Source organism: Pangasianodon hypophthalmus, chromosome 7 (assembly GCF_027358585.1).
Source record: "Pangasianodon hypophthalmus isolate fPanHyp1 chromosome 7, fPanHyp1.pri, whole genome shotgun sequence".
In the NCBI taxonomy this organism is placed as follows: Eukaryota; Metazoa; Chordata; class Actinopteri; order Siluriformes; family Pangasiidae; genus Pangasianodon; species Pangasianodon hypophthalmus.
In genome coordinates, this window is record NC_069716.1 from 12,779,469 (window position 1) to 12,795,356 (window position 15,888).

At 35.7% G+C, this 15,888-nt stretch overlaps 1 pseudogene; it reads right to left on the reverse strand.

Moving 5' to 3' along the window:
• Positions 1-2,703: 2,703 nt before the first annotated feature.
• Positions 2,704-15,063, reverse strand: LOC113542678 (uncharacterized; annotated as a pseudogene).
• Positions 15,064-15,888: the final 825 nt, after the last annotated feature.

The window sequence follows — 15,888 nt, forward strand, 5'->3', positions numbered from 1 at the left end:
GGTTCAATGTCTGTGAGGTGGGACAGCCCAAAATCACATTTTTTGTGTGAAAATTTATATGAAAACAGACATTTTGTGTGTTTTTGTGATTATTTAAATGTTTTTTTTTTTTTTTATAATTTTATTTTAAGTTAAAGTATAGATCCCTTCAGTTTTCACAGAAATTCAAAAACACAAAAACAATGATTATTGCTTTTACTGTAAACTGAACTCTATTCATGGAAAGTGCCATATTCACTATCTCATGATAACAGCTGTTTTACTGATTAAAGTTATTTGTTTTAATGAATGCAACCAATTGGGATCGTGGTTTTTCCTGTTTCTGTCTGAAAGTGACTAGCCAGACAGCTACACTATAAACACAGAGATTTGGAGGTGAAAGCCAGTGAAGTACACTGAAAAAAGGGAATATGTGTTCAGTCAGATTTACTAGAAAATATTTTTAATAGCTTACATCAAAATATAAAGTTTCTCATTCAAATCAATACGATTTTATATTTATATAGCACTTTTAACAATGGACAATGTCACAAAGCAGCTTTACAGAAATCCAGACATAAAATTTAAATAAAATTTGTAACTTTTATCCCTAATGAGCAAGCTAGAGGCAAGGGGTTGCAAGGAAAAACCCATCCTCTTCTGGGTGACCCTAGATAGTGCGATTATAAATAATTTCTCTTCTATAACTCTGTTGCAGTCTTTAGGCTTTCTAAGCAATAGAGTTATAGAAGAGAAATTATTTATAATTTGTTGGGTTTTGTCCACAACCATCTTTAGTGTGTCTGAGCATAGAGAGTCTCAGCATGGCACATCTTGACTTGGCAATATTTTCCAACTCTTTCTCGAAAAAAGATTCTAGATCCATGAAATTGTAAGGGCATCTCCTACGAACAGCTTGCTTCAGGTTACCCCACAGATTTTTAGTTAGGGATTGATCTTCTTTTGGTTAAGTCATTCCTTTGTTGATTTGGATGTATGCTTTGGGTCATTGTTGTGTTGAAAGTTGAAACTACTTTTTATCTTCAGCTTACTAGACACCTGAAGGTTTTGCACTAAAATCGACTGGTATTGCACTCACGCCAATCATCATGAAGTGTTTTGAGAGGCTCATCATGGGGCACATGAAGACCCTGCTGCCCCCCTCACTGGATCCCCTGCAATTCGCATACTGTCCCAACCACTTAATGGATGACCCCATCACCACCACCCTCCATCTGGCCCTCATCCACCTGGACAAAAAAGACACGTATGTTCAAATGCTGTTCATAGACTTCAGTTCAGAATTCAACACAATCATTCCTCAGCACCTGATTGGAAAGCTGAACCTGCTGGGCCTGAACACCTCCCTCTGCAACTGGATCCTGGACTTCCTGACTGGGAGACCTCAGTCAGTGCAGGTCGGGAACAACATTTCGAACACCACCACACGCTCAGTCCACTGCTGTTCACCCTGCTGACTCACGACTGTGTAGCAATGCACAGCTCGAACCACATCATCAAGTTCACTGATGACACGACCGTGGTGGGTCTCATCAGCAAGAATGACGAGTCAGCCTTCAGAGAGGAGGTGCAGTGGATAACGGACTAGTGCGGAATCAACAACCTATCTCTGACTTGACTATTTGTAGCTATTCATGATTCTCTCCACCTTAATAAAAGCACCAAAACCATTTTGCACCAAACATACCTTTTGGAATTAGGGAATTATTATACCTCTTTGAATTGGTCTCATCAGACCTTAACACATTTTGCCACAGGGTTTGGGGTCATTTAGTTGAGCGTGGATATTTTTTGTGAGAAAGAGTTTCCATAAAGCCGCCCTACCCCATAGACCAGACATGTGAAGAGTATGAGAGATTGTTGTCACATGCAGTCAGTACTTCTGAGATATTTCTACAGCTCCTTTAACGTCGCCGTAGGTCTCTAATTTTGGAGGGACATCCTGCACTGTGGTGCTCTATTTTCTCCATTTGTTGATGATGGCCTTTACAGTGTTCCATGGTACATCTAATGTTTTGAAAATTCTTTTATATCCCTCCCCTGATTGATGAAAGCAAGAAGACGTGAAGAAAATCCTACAGAAACAGCTGATCTTTATTTGGGGTTAATCAGAATAATTGATATATTATTGATAATATAATATATTGATTGACAATTCAATGATAGACAATAATTACTTTTGAACATGAGAGTGAATGTGATTGGTTCATTCTGAACACAGCCACATCCCCAATTATAAAAGGGTGTGCACATTTATGCAACCAGGTTACTGTAACATTTTTTATTTTGCCTATTTTTCCCTAAAATGTTTCTGATTGTTTTTCACTTAATTTTTTATACATTGTAATTTCATATTGAGGGTGGAAAAAGTTCTGATGTGATTTATCTTTGTTTCATTTTTTTTTATATCACAAAAACCTGCCATTTTAATAAGGACGTGTAGACTTTTTATATCAATTGTACATTTATCAAATCATGTTGGCTGTACGAAAACTAACTATGTTAATGCAACTCAATTCATTCATGTGGAGCCAATGTACACATTTCAGTTAAGTAAATTCGGTGAATTAATTGGTGTGGTGTGATGAGGACAGATAGAAAATAAAATCATGATTGTGTGATCTTCGGTGCTTGACCCCTAGTTCCCATGATTCTCAATCAAGGACAAATACATCACATGAATCATCGCATGATCCATTTTCACATTCACAATCATTAAACTTCTGATCAGCTTCTCCTGTTCACAGTCATACACACTTTTAAACATAACTCAGACTTTCATTCAGTTATTATGAAGTCTTACTGCTGGTCTGCTAGTGATGTCACTGAGCTGCTTATTTTGTGTTTGTAATCCTGGTTTGTTATTTGAATTATGTGATCCTAATTTGTTATTCTATTCTATTTACTGATTATATGCTGTGCCTGTTCTATGTTTTGAGTCTGCTTTGCCTTTACATCTTGTCTGCCTCATGTGGCAGTTATCCAATTACAGCGGTCCAAAAGGCAGATAAGTGCTATCAAATACTCTCCTGTGGATAAAAATGATATGTTAGCATTGCTATATGCCTTAATGGCTATTAACAAATTAAACACTTGGTTTATACAGCTGATGATGGACTTTCGTCCAAAAACTTTGTGTTCCTCTCAACCCTTTGTGTTTTCCCGATGCAACCCTCCCCAGTTTTGTCTGGGCTTGGGATCAGCACTGGAAGTGCACTGTCTTTGGTTCCTTTGCCGGGAATCAAACCCAGGCCAGAGAGCCTGGCTAACCACTAGTCCTCCAGGAACCACCTATCTACACTTTGTGTAGTACATTTAAATTTTTACCACATCTGCAATATATCTACAGGGGCTGTTGATGCCTACAAGTAAGATAACAATGTGTCAAGGGTTGTTAAATGATGTTAAAATTGCTTACAGTGCTTCACCATAAAGACACCTTTGATACCTTTGCACTGCTATTTATGGGTAACTTAAATATATGCCCACTGCCATCTCAAAAGTGTTCTGTATGCATAAAATGGTACTAAAATTAACAAATAAATTATTACAATTTTATTCTTTTATTCTTTTATTATTATGCAATTTTTGAATTTTAAACTCAAGTTATTGTGATGACATTTTTTAAATTTTTTTTTTAGAATTTTCGGTAATTGCAGAAAAATACTGCTTTCAGTTCTTTATAGGTAATGGATTCACTTTGGATTTTAGCAAGGGAAGAAAAACTCAAAAAAGAAAAAAACCCATGAGTAGAACATAGTATTTGATTATTGATGGGAGTGTACTTAATGTACTGTGTTTAACAGAAACATGGATTAAACCAAATGAGTATGTAGCACTAAATGATCTCCTGGATACAGTTATATACATCAGCCCCATCTAACTGGGAGAGGAGGAGGTGTCTCAGTTATTTATAATGATAATTTAGGTGTCACACCTAAAAAAAAAAAAAAAAAAACCTAGTCATAAATTCAACGCGTTTGAAGTTCTTTATACTAACATATGTAGCCCCAAAAATAAATTTGGTTCCACTTTCTGTGAAGCCCATGCTCATAATGAATTATGGCCCCATTTATAATTATTAATAAACAAGTCTTACTGTTCTATAAATACATTTATACAGACACATCAAGACCTATGCTTCATTACAATAACAGTTACAGTTACATTTATATTCTTGTTGTAAGTGATGCACTTTTTCAATGCCCATGCTCATAATGCATATACACCATATGTACACACAATATACAAGTATTAATTACTCAGTATTATGGCTCCATGAATGTATTTATAAAGATGTAGCCAGCGTTTTTATATTGCTATCAAAGTTATAATGACTTATTAATAATGCAGATTTATTTCAATGTCCAATTGAAATTGTCGTTGAGCGCTGTGTTGTGCTGCCTGATAAATACTTATCAGTGATAATACAATTACTAACCTTTATAAATGCATCACTGATGGCTTTAAGTAAAGTGAAAGTGTAGGATGCAATTATAATATAATATTATCATGTTCTTGTTATATGTTTAAAATTGTTTTTTTTTTTTGAAAATGCGACTACTGAACAATAATGGTTCTAATAAAATAACAGAAAAACAGAAATCATATTAGACGCAAGGATTTTTTTAGGAAATCACCAAACAGTTGCAAGGATTTTTTTAAATGTTACATACTAGCAAAACATTATTTTTGAAGTATAATTTCAAATTGTAGTATGCATTGCCATGTAAAAGGCTGAGGAGCTATAGCTTTTAACAGGTCAGAATTTCTAGCCAAACAAACAAATTTCTGACATGCAGGTTTTTTAATTTATTTATTTATTTATTTTTAGAATTTTCTGTAATTGCAGAAAAATACTGCTTTCAGTTCTTTATAGGTAATGGATGTACTTTGGATTTTAGCAAGGGAAGAAAAACTCAAAAAAGAAAAAAATCCATGTGTAGAACATAGTATTTGATTATTGATAGGAGTGCCCACTGTTTACTAATCAGGAACTTAATTTACTGTATTTAACAGAAACATGGATTAAACCAAATGTGTATGTAGCACTAAATGAAGCTAGTCAGATTTATTTCAATTTCCAATAAGTGAATTATTTTATATTGGTGTTGATCGCTGTGTCGTACTGCCTGATAAGTACTTATTATGAGTGATAATGCAATTACTAACCTTTAACCTAAATGCATCACTGATGGCTTTAAATAAAGTGAAAGCAGAGGATGCAATTACAATATAATATTATCATGTTCTCATTATATGTTATACGTGCCTTTAAAATTGTTTTTTTTGTTTTGTTTTTTTTTTTTTTCGAAAATGCAACTACTGAACAATAATGGTTTTAATAAAATAACAGAAAAACAGAAATCATATTAGTCCAAGCAATTGCAAGGATTTTTCTAAATGTTACATATTAGCAAAACATTATTTTTTAAGTATAATTTCAAATTGTAGTATGCATTGCCATGTAAAAGGCTGAGGAGCTGTAGCTTTTAACAGGTCAGAATTTCTAGCCAAATAAACAAATTTCTGACATCAAGAAATGCCTGAGAGGAACAAGTGCATTAAGAAAAAGTGGCTGACACACTATGTGTCTCCAAAGGTGCTGGCTTTTGGCAAAAGTTTGCCATCAATTTTCATCTGGGAAACTGTCTCTTTGATGTCACTGCTGACTGTAGCTTCTCCACACACTCATTCCATGGATTGATGGTGTCAAAGACCTTAGGAGCCGCTAATTTCAATTCAGCTACTACCGCTGTATGGGCAATGGTAAATCGGTTCATTCCCACACTCTGAAAAGCAGCTCTCATAAAGCTCCCCTTTTTGACAGCCTCTAGTGCCAGAGTGTTTGCCACAATGCTTTTGGTGTTCTTCATTAAAGAAAAGAAACAGAGAAATAGATATACACACTGTAATTACCGTAACATTAAAGCAACATGGAACTTTTGAATGTTGGAATTTACATGCAGATAAAGGAAAGTTTCATTAATGCATTCACATGACCACAAACATTGTCAGCTGATTAAGCAGATTCAGTGTAAGGATGTGGATGTAAACATGCTCACTGCTTGCACTTTGATAATCTGATATCATCACAAACCATGTTCTGGACAACTAACAGTGATTTTTCGGTAACTGAAATTTTGGGGCAGCCCTGATATTTCATATTCTTTGTAACAGATATTTCATTACCTCTCACACGAGTAGTCACGGTTCGCCTCATGTGTTTATGCACTTTGGGCTTTGGCAGTTCAAAAGAAGAGACAGACAGTACAGAGGAGTCATCATCCGATTCATCAGACTGTTCAAGTGGTTGGGTTTTCTTTGAGCCTGATTCATATCTGTTAGGTACCACAAAGATTTTTAACCTCAGAAGGCCACAAGATACTGATTATTACATTAACGTCATATGACGTCTAATACTTCACCACCCACCTGAGTATCCACTTAGACCAGGGATTTCCTCCTTCTTGGTAGAAATGAATTCAAGGATAAATTCTTCCTTACGAGCCAATTCAGACTAAAGATAGGTCTTGTCCTCCTTTAACAAGTGAATAGTCTCGTCTTTCAAAGCACTTTTCTCCTTTTCTGCTTCTAGCTGCTGTCTTAATAGGTCCATCTCATGTGCAGCAGTTGGTGCAACATTCTCTGGTTTACATGAAAAGTAAAAAATGTTTGATAAAATACATCTTTCTAATATAATTTTATCTAAGTATATATGGGACACAAGAACACATTAACACTTTAGCACAATAACATGTTCACTGAAAACACACAAACAACTAAATTTCTACTTGGCCTGCCCTGTAAAAATTTTCAGTCAGATAATCTAAAAATGTGCGATACTGTATGTCGTAACAGCTACATCACCAGGTATGAATTTAATCATGTTATTTAAAATGACGGAATCAAGATAACTAGATTAGATTATAAAAAAGTAATTTTAGTAAGTTAAATAAGTTAATTATTATTATTATTATTGTTATTATTATTATTATTACTATTATTACTATTACTATTACTATTATTATTATTATTATTATTATTATTATTATTATTATTATTATTATTAATGATTATTCACATGGCAAGGGTGAAAATTCTGCCAAAAACATAGTTTACAGGCCAATAACTTTTAGAATATATAATAACCTTCAGAAAGGCTTGGAAAACAAAACATTGTGTTAATGCATGTGTGATGTGTATTGACTTTCTAAACATTTTTTGCACGATTTAGACTTTTTCACACATTATTATCCAATTATACATTTTAATATAAACAGTTAGATTTCGTATAATTTTTCATCCTAAACATGTGAAAAATGTCATTGAAAACAACATCATGAATGGGTACATGTGCTTTTGTTAGAAAAACCATTTTCCCAAGCTAGTTGAGCTTTAAAACTGTCTAAATAGCGTTTTCAGCGCCTAAAGAGCACACTTGTATAGCACAATGAGGTTTGTTAACAAAACAGTGCGTTAGTGCATATTTAAAGTTTTTTTTTCTTCACGATTTAGACTTTTTAATACAATATTACACGATTAAACATTTCAAAATAACAATCACATTTTGTATCATATTTCATTTTAAGCATGTTGTAAAGATCAGTGAAAAGTACTTCTTGCATGTGCATATATGCTATTGTTAGAAAAAGCACTTTCCAAATCTCGTAGCTCTGAGAATCTGTCTAAAGCCTCTCTCAGCATCCAAAGCACACCTGTATTAGCATCATAGAGGTTTGTTAAGAAAACAGTGTATTAGTGCATATTTGAAGAGAATGGACTGTTTTTTTTTTTTTTTTTTTTTTTTTTGCGATTTAGCCTTTTGTCTCAAATTATAATGCAATTATGCATTTTAGTATAAACAATTATATTTCATAGCATTTTTCAACCTAAACATGTGAAAAATGTAATTGAAGTGTACTGCATGCCCCTGCCCATATGCTTTAGTTAGAAAAAGCAATTTCCCAAGCTCGTCGCGCTTTGAAACTGTCTTAATAGCGTTTTCAGCGCCTAAAGAGCACACTTGTACTAGCACATCGAGGTTTGTTGACAAAACATTGTTAGTGCATATGTGATGGGTATTGACTTTCTAAAAAAAAAAAAAAAACATTTTTCGCGATTAAGACTTTTTCAAACATTATTGTCCAATTTTGTGGAGGCGTACACTGTATTATTAGAAATTGGACATCGGAAGTCATATTTACGAAACCGGAATGATACCCGAGGCCGAGCCCCGAGATGGGTGGGACATTAACTTTAAACGTGACTGAGAAAGCCGCTAATCCCCCATTAATCCACATCAACTACACTGCTTTGTCTTACTGATAAAATCAATAAGCATTTGATGCATATTAATCAAGTTAAACAGAGATTATACTCCCTATTGGACCTATACAATAGTGATACATTAGTACTGTGTGTTCAGGCAGCCTTACTCTACCAGATGATCTATACTTGCAAACATTTAATGTAGTTGTTCCAAAATAAATTAACTGGTCAAATTTCAAATCAATAAGATCAGTATATTTATTCAAATTTGGAAAAAAATCTATTTCTGACATTAACATTTCTAACATGTGTTCCACAGATTGCACTCACCATTCAAGCTCATGCAAGGTAAGTTGGCAATACTTCTTACAGCATATACAACACTGATTAACCTTGCAGTATGACACAGATTTCTAGATAAACATACATACATTATACAACCACACACACACATACATGTTTGTTATATATATACACACAGTTGAGGTCAAAAGTTTACATCCCCCTCTCAGAATCTGCAAAATGTTAATTATTTTACCAAAATAAGAGGGATCATACAAAATACTTTTTGAATTTGAAGATCAGGGTACATTTAACTTATTTTGTCTTCTGGGAAACATGTAAGTATCTTCAGTAGCCTCTGAAGGGCAGTACTAAATTAAAAAAATATGATATTTAGGCAAAATAAGAAAAATGTACACATCTTCATTCTGTTCAAAAGCTTTCACCCCCAGGCTCTTAATGCATGGTTTTTCCTTCTGGAGCATCAGTGTGTGTTTGAACCTTCTGTAATACTTGCATATGAGTCCCTCAGTTGTCCTCAGTGTGAAAAGATGGATCTCAAAATCATACAGTCATTGTTGGAAAGGGTTCAAATACACACAAATGCTGGAAAACCAAATAAGTTGTGGGACCTGAAGGATTTTTCTGAAAAACAACAGGCAGTTTAACTGTTCAGGACAAACAAGGGACTCATGAACAACTATCAGTAAACTTAAAAACACAGCTGTGGATCATTCAGGTAACAACACAGTATTAAGAATCAAGGGGATGTAAACTTTTGAACGGGGTCATTTTTATAAATTCAACTATTATTTTCTCTTTTGTGGACTATATGTAAACATCTTTTATGTGAAATAGCTTATTCAGGTCAGCACTAAATAAACAATAACATGCATTTTGTATGATCCCTCTTATTTTGGTAAAATAATTAACATTTTGGAGATTCTGAGAGGAGGATTTAAACTTTTGACCTCAACTGGTTTATATGTGTGTGTGTGTGTGTGTGTGTGTGTGTGTGCGTGTATGTGTGTGTGCACATCTTTTGTTTATTGCAGGTGCCACAGCATGAGGTGGTTGTGTTGAAAATGCAGCTTTGAGTCAAACAAAAGACTTCAACTTTTAAAACACTTACGGCTCAAGCACGGAAATTCTGGCTGTCAGTCATCGACCCCTTGTCTTTATGCTGATTGCCCTTGTAAATTTAAAACATTTAATGCTCTACGAATACATTTGTCCCGACACCACACAGAATCAGACAAACCATATATAGGATAAAGATGCTGAACCATTTTGGCCATGTTTTTGGACAACAGCAGTTAATCTTAATGAATGTCTCCATTCATTTTTGTCCATTTGTTTTATCATTCCCTTTGTTTAATCTATTTTTTCAAGAGTTTAATTCAAATAAAAGTACTCAAGGAAAATGGATGTCAGTGTTTTTTCATTGAAAACATCAGTAGTAATACATTACAAATTATATTAAGTAATGTTTTAAATAATATTTAAAGTAAAGGTTACTCAGGATAACTAAAAAAGATAACTAGGACTCTTATGAAATAAAATGCAATAAATCATTATATATTTATAAGCATTACTTAAGTAAAATTTACAAACAAAGAGTCAGTAGAATTTACTGGGAATTCCCAAGTAAACCTAACTTATAATTATGGATAGGCTTTTACTTGGAAAATTTTTGTAAATTTACTAGCCTTTTCTGAGTGAAAATTGTTTCCAAGCTTTTTTCAAGTAAATCCTACTCCAAATTTTTTCAGTGTACAGGGGTGAGATATGTTCTGTATATGAATTTAAGGTTTTGCTCATGCACAGAAACTGAAGTTGATTTATGAAATACCTCCTCACATATAGAAAGCCATTCATCATCAGTTAATGTTTGGCCCATATCCTTTTCCCAAACCTTTCTTAGAGGATTTATGGGTGATGAGGCTTCTGATAAAAGGGAGCCATACAGATAAGAAATCTGACCCTTCAAGAGGGAGACGGTTCTCAGTGTCAGACATTTACCAGCGAATTTTACCCTGTCTCATTTCAGATTGAATAAAATGACGTAGCTGGAGAAATTTGAAAAAATCTGTTCTAGGAAGTTGATAATCTGTTCTAAGTGTCTCAAAAGATTTGAGAACATTATCTGTAAATAAGCTGGCTAAATTAAAAACACCTTTTTCTACCCAGGTCCGAAGGCCAATACTAGCTAACAAAGCAGGGAGATCAGGGTTCAAAATGATTGCATGGTTAAATTCCTGGGGAGATGGAGATATTTTCTAACATCTTCCCAAGCCAAAAGGGTGTTAAATAACAAAAAGTTTTCAACTACTGGCTGGATCTTCTTAAAATTATTAATGAATGGAAGAGATGTTAGTGTTCTCGGGGCACATGCAAAGGATTCCATACTGACCCACAGAGAGTCTGTATCATTTGAAAACCATCTGAGCATTTGTTTGATCTGAGCAGCCCAATAATAAAGCTGCATGTCGGATAAAGATCCGCCTCCACACTCCTTTGGCTTGAGAAGAGAAGTGAACTTAATCCTGGGTTTTTTATTATTCCATATAAACTTACTAATAGCTGCATTCAAACCCTTAAAAAAGTTATGGTTCAGATAACAGGGTATATACTGAAATAAATAAAGTAAACGGGGGAGTACATTCATTTTAACTGTATTAATTCTTCCAAAAAAAGAAATTGGCAAAGAGGTCCACCTATTCATATCCTGCTTAAATCTTGTCATTAAGGGTGAATAGTTCTTAAAGAACAAATCCTTTAAATTGGGGGTTATGTGTATCCCTAAATAAAGAAACCCAGAGGCAGTGATGTAAAAGGGACATTGTAGTTTAATATTTTGTGGGGTGTTTAAAAACATGGCTTGGGATTTCCCTAAATTTATTTTGTATCCACTAAACTGGCTATACTGATTAATTGTCTCCAACACACAAGGAATTGATTATTGTGGCTGCCTCAGGTAAAGAAGGACATCGTCTGCATATAATGATATGCGGTGTTCCATTCCATCTGCCTTCACCCCCTGGATGCCATTATGCATGCGAATACTTTCCGCCAAGGATTTGATAAACAAGGCAAACGGTAGTGGCGACAGGGGGCAACCCTGACGGCAGCCTCTATGAATTGAAAATTTACCTGCTAATAAGCCATTGGTGTTGACCACAGCTGTTGAATCAGAGTAAAGAAGTCTGACTAATCTGATCTAGTTAGAGCCCAAGTTGAATTTGTCCAACACTTGAAACAAAAACCTCCACTCGACCCTATCAAATGCTTTTCTGCATCCAGAGATATTATAGCAGCCGGGTCAACATCTGTATTCAACCGATGTATTATATTCAGGAGACGACGCACATTGTCTGAACAATAGCGAGATTTAACAAATCCAGTTTGGTCAGGTTTAATGATCTTAGGTAGAATTCCCTCCAGATGACGAGCTAAGGCTTTGGCCACAATTTTAAAATCTACATTAATTAAACTGATTGGGCGGTATGAGGCACAGTCCAATGAGTTCTTTCCTTTTTTGAGGATCAGGCTAATAGAGGCAGTCTTCCAAGAACCTGGCTAGAACCTGGCCAGGTTATCGACTACAGGCATGAAAATAGGAGAGAGCTCGTACCAAAATTTTTTATAAAATTCCAGAGGAAAACCATCCAACCCTGGCGCCTTCCCACTAGGCATAGATTGAAGAGCCGCAAAAATTTCTTCTTTTGTAAGAGGAGTGTTGAGAAAAGCCTGGTCCTTCTCTGAAATTGAGGGTAGTGACATCTTATCCAAGAAAATGGTAGAGTCTTGGGATGGACATAAGGAAGTGTACAGGTTCTCATAAAAGTCTTTAAAACTGGAATTAATTTTAACCGAATTATATGAAATCACTCCATCAGTAGTTTTAATAGCCTTAATGGATCTTTCAGCTCGTTCACAGTTAAGTTGATAGGCTAAAAGATGACTAGGTTTATTACCATATTGATAAAACCTTTGCCTACTAAATGTTATTAATTTCTGTTAATGTTCTGAATAATCCAGGTTCAATTTAGATCTGGCACCGATTAGAAGATTCCAATTATTTTGTGTGGGTGAAGTTTTATGAAGCAATTCCAATCTTTTGACCTCCTCTTCTAAATTGTTGCTATTCTCAGCCTTTTGTTTTTTATGCCAAGCAGTAAAAGAAATAATATGGCCTCTTAAGGTGGCCTTAGCTGCATCCCATTTAGTGGTGCTATTTGCTGGACAAAATTCATTATCCTGCCAATATTGGGATATTTTTTCTTTAAGGAACTGACAAAAAAATTGTCCTTAAGGAGAGTACTATTAAATTTCCAGTAAGGTGATTTTGGGGTTGAGAACTCTGTTAAACCTAAATAAACAGGGTTATGATCAGAAAGAACCAGTGGACCAATTTCACAGGATTTTACACAGTTAATGTATCTAGAAGGCAAGAATAGATAGTCTGTCCTTGAATAAGAATTATGGGGAGGAGAGTAGAAGGTATAATCTTTGACACCTGGATGTAATTCTCTTCATATATCCACCAAGCCTGAAGCATGACACATATTTTTAAGAGTTTGTGAAGAACGGGAGGTTGATTTTATAGAAGATGAACTGTCCAACTTATTATCCATGACACAATTAAAATCCCCAGACATAATCCCCAGGCCATTGCAATGATGATTAAACAATAAGATATAAAATGTGACCAGTAATTAAAATAAATCTGCCTTCAGGGTCCTGTTGGATATGCTCTAAGATAAAAGGAAAGTTTTTATGAATCAAAATAGCAACTCCCAGTTTATTTGATGAAAAAGAACTGAAATATACCTGACCAATCCAATCTCTTTTGAGCTGTAAATGCTCCATGTCTGACAAATGTGTCTCCTGTAGAAGTGCAATAGTTACCTTTTTCTTCTTCAAGAATGTTAAAATTTTCTTTCTTTTGACTACATTGCCCATGCCCTTCACGTTCCATATGAGCACCCTAGTCAGGCTGGACATATATTAGTGCAGGACAAAGTATTTGGATGCTGTAGGTTGACAGAAGTGAAGTTAAGACATCATACATCTGAAATACGATCCGCTCTGCTAAACACAAACAACCCCCCCCCCCCCTCCCAACCCCTCCCCCCTCTCCCTATCCCCAAACGATAGGACTCAAATAACACAAAAAAAACAACTCGTCACTCACGCCTTCCCCAAAATCCTCCATTGACCAACCGGGAAAACGGCAGTCAGAGAAGACCGCCCGAGGGCTCCTTAAAAAAATATAAATATAAAAATAAAATGAATGGCAGGTGACAAAAAGAAATCGACGTTTATGCAGGTCCGGCGTAACAAACATAAAGTACACGGCCAGAAGGGCCTTATGCGTGCAAACAAAAATTTCACCGAATAACTGTTTCACCTTGAAGTTTAAAGAAAGAGAAACACCACGAAAGCAGTCTTAAAGTCTACGCCAATTACACCTAGAGGCTCACTTGTCTGGAGATTCCAGGAATTTAGTGGCCGATTCGACACTATCAAATAAAATAATCCTTCCGTTGTGTAGACAGCGGAGTCTAGCTGGGTATGCAAAACCTCGGTAAACACCTCGGTCCACCATAGCTCTGCACACCGCTCCAAACGCTCGCCGTCTCCGCAGATAAGTCCGGAAAGAAGCGTAATGTGGCACCTTTATAATTTGCTGTCGTTTTCTTAGCTGCTCGCAAAACTGCCTCCTTTACCGGAAAACGTAGGAAACGGACAATAATACTCCTTGGCAGTGCGCTCGGCGCAGACTGGGATGGAAGCGGGGGTTCTGTGCGCTCTCTCAATCTCAATAGCAGGAAAATCTGCGGGAAGCTGTAGACAAACTGGCAACATATTCTGTAAAAATGTAGTCAGAGGTTCGTTGCCCTCCACTTTCTCAGGAAGCAAAAACAATCCTCAAGTTTTTGCGGCGACCACGGATCTCCAAGTCATCCACCTTAGTTTGGAGTTGTTCCACGGTCGCACGCAAAGCAGCCATCTGAGTGCCATGTGTGCACCCCGAATCCTCTATCGCAGAAATCCGCTGCTCAGCTGTACTTAGCCGGGTTTCAGTGTCAGTAACTCGTGCGGCGAGAGCAGCGAATGAGCTCTCAAGAACTGTAACCGAGGCAGCTATTTTTTCCAGCTGTCCCACAATACCGTCTAAACGGGTACCAACGGCCCTAATTTCAGTTAAAATTAGCGAAGTATCCGACTGTGGGCTTACCCTTCTGTGATCTAGTCGATGCAAAAATAGGAAAGTCCTTGTGCCCTCCACTTTCCATTTCTCAATACATTATTAAATAATCACAAAATGGAAAAAAAAGGGAGTAATAAAAAAAAATACGTCTCGAAGTCTAGAAGCGGAGCAAAACTCCTAAGCTGCCAGCCTGCTTCGGGTCACGTGACCACCCTCCACTTTTGATTTTAACATAAACAATTATATTTCCTATCGTTTTTCATCCTAAACATATGAAAACATCCTTTGAAAAGTTGTGCATGCCCCTACACATATGCTTTAGTTAGAAAAAGCACTTTCCCAAACTCCACCGCTTTGAAACTGTCTAAATAGCGTTTTCAGCTCCTAAAGCGCAAACTTGCATTAGCGCGAAAAGGTTCGTTGACAAAGCATTGTTAGTACATATGTGATGGATATTAACTTTTCAAATTTTATTTTTTCGCGATTAAGACTTTTTTACACATTATTATCCACTTTTCAGTTTCACTTTAAACAATTATATTTCAAGACATTTTTAATCCTAAACATGTAAAAAATGTCTTTGAAATGAAATGCATGCCTTTTCCCAAATGCTTTAGTTAGAAAAAGCACTTTCCCAAACTCCTCGAGCTCTGAAACTGTCTAAATAGTGTTTTCAGCGCCTAAAGAGGACACTTGTATAAGCGCAAAGAGGTTCCTTGACAAAAAATTGTTAGTGCATGTGTGATGGGTAATGACTTTCTAAACATTTTTTATCGCGATTAAGACTATTTTACACATTATTATCCACTTTTAAATTTTAACATAAACAATTACATTTCCACACGTTTTGAGGCACCTACGACAGACTTGTATTAGCGCAAAGAGGTTCGTTGACAAACCATTGTTAGTGCATTTGCGATGGGAATTGACTAGCTAATCATGTTTTTTCAAGATTAAGATTTTTCCACACGTTATTATACAATTTTAAGTTTCAATCTAAACAAATATATCTCCTATTATTTTTCATCCCAAACAAGTGAAAAGGGTCATTTAAATGTACTGCATGCCCCTGCAAGTAAGCTTTAGTTAGAAAAGCACTTTCTCAAGCTCGTATTTCT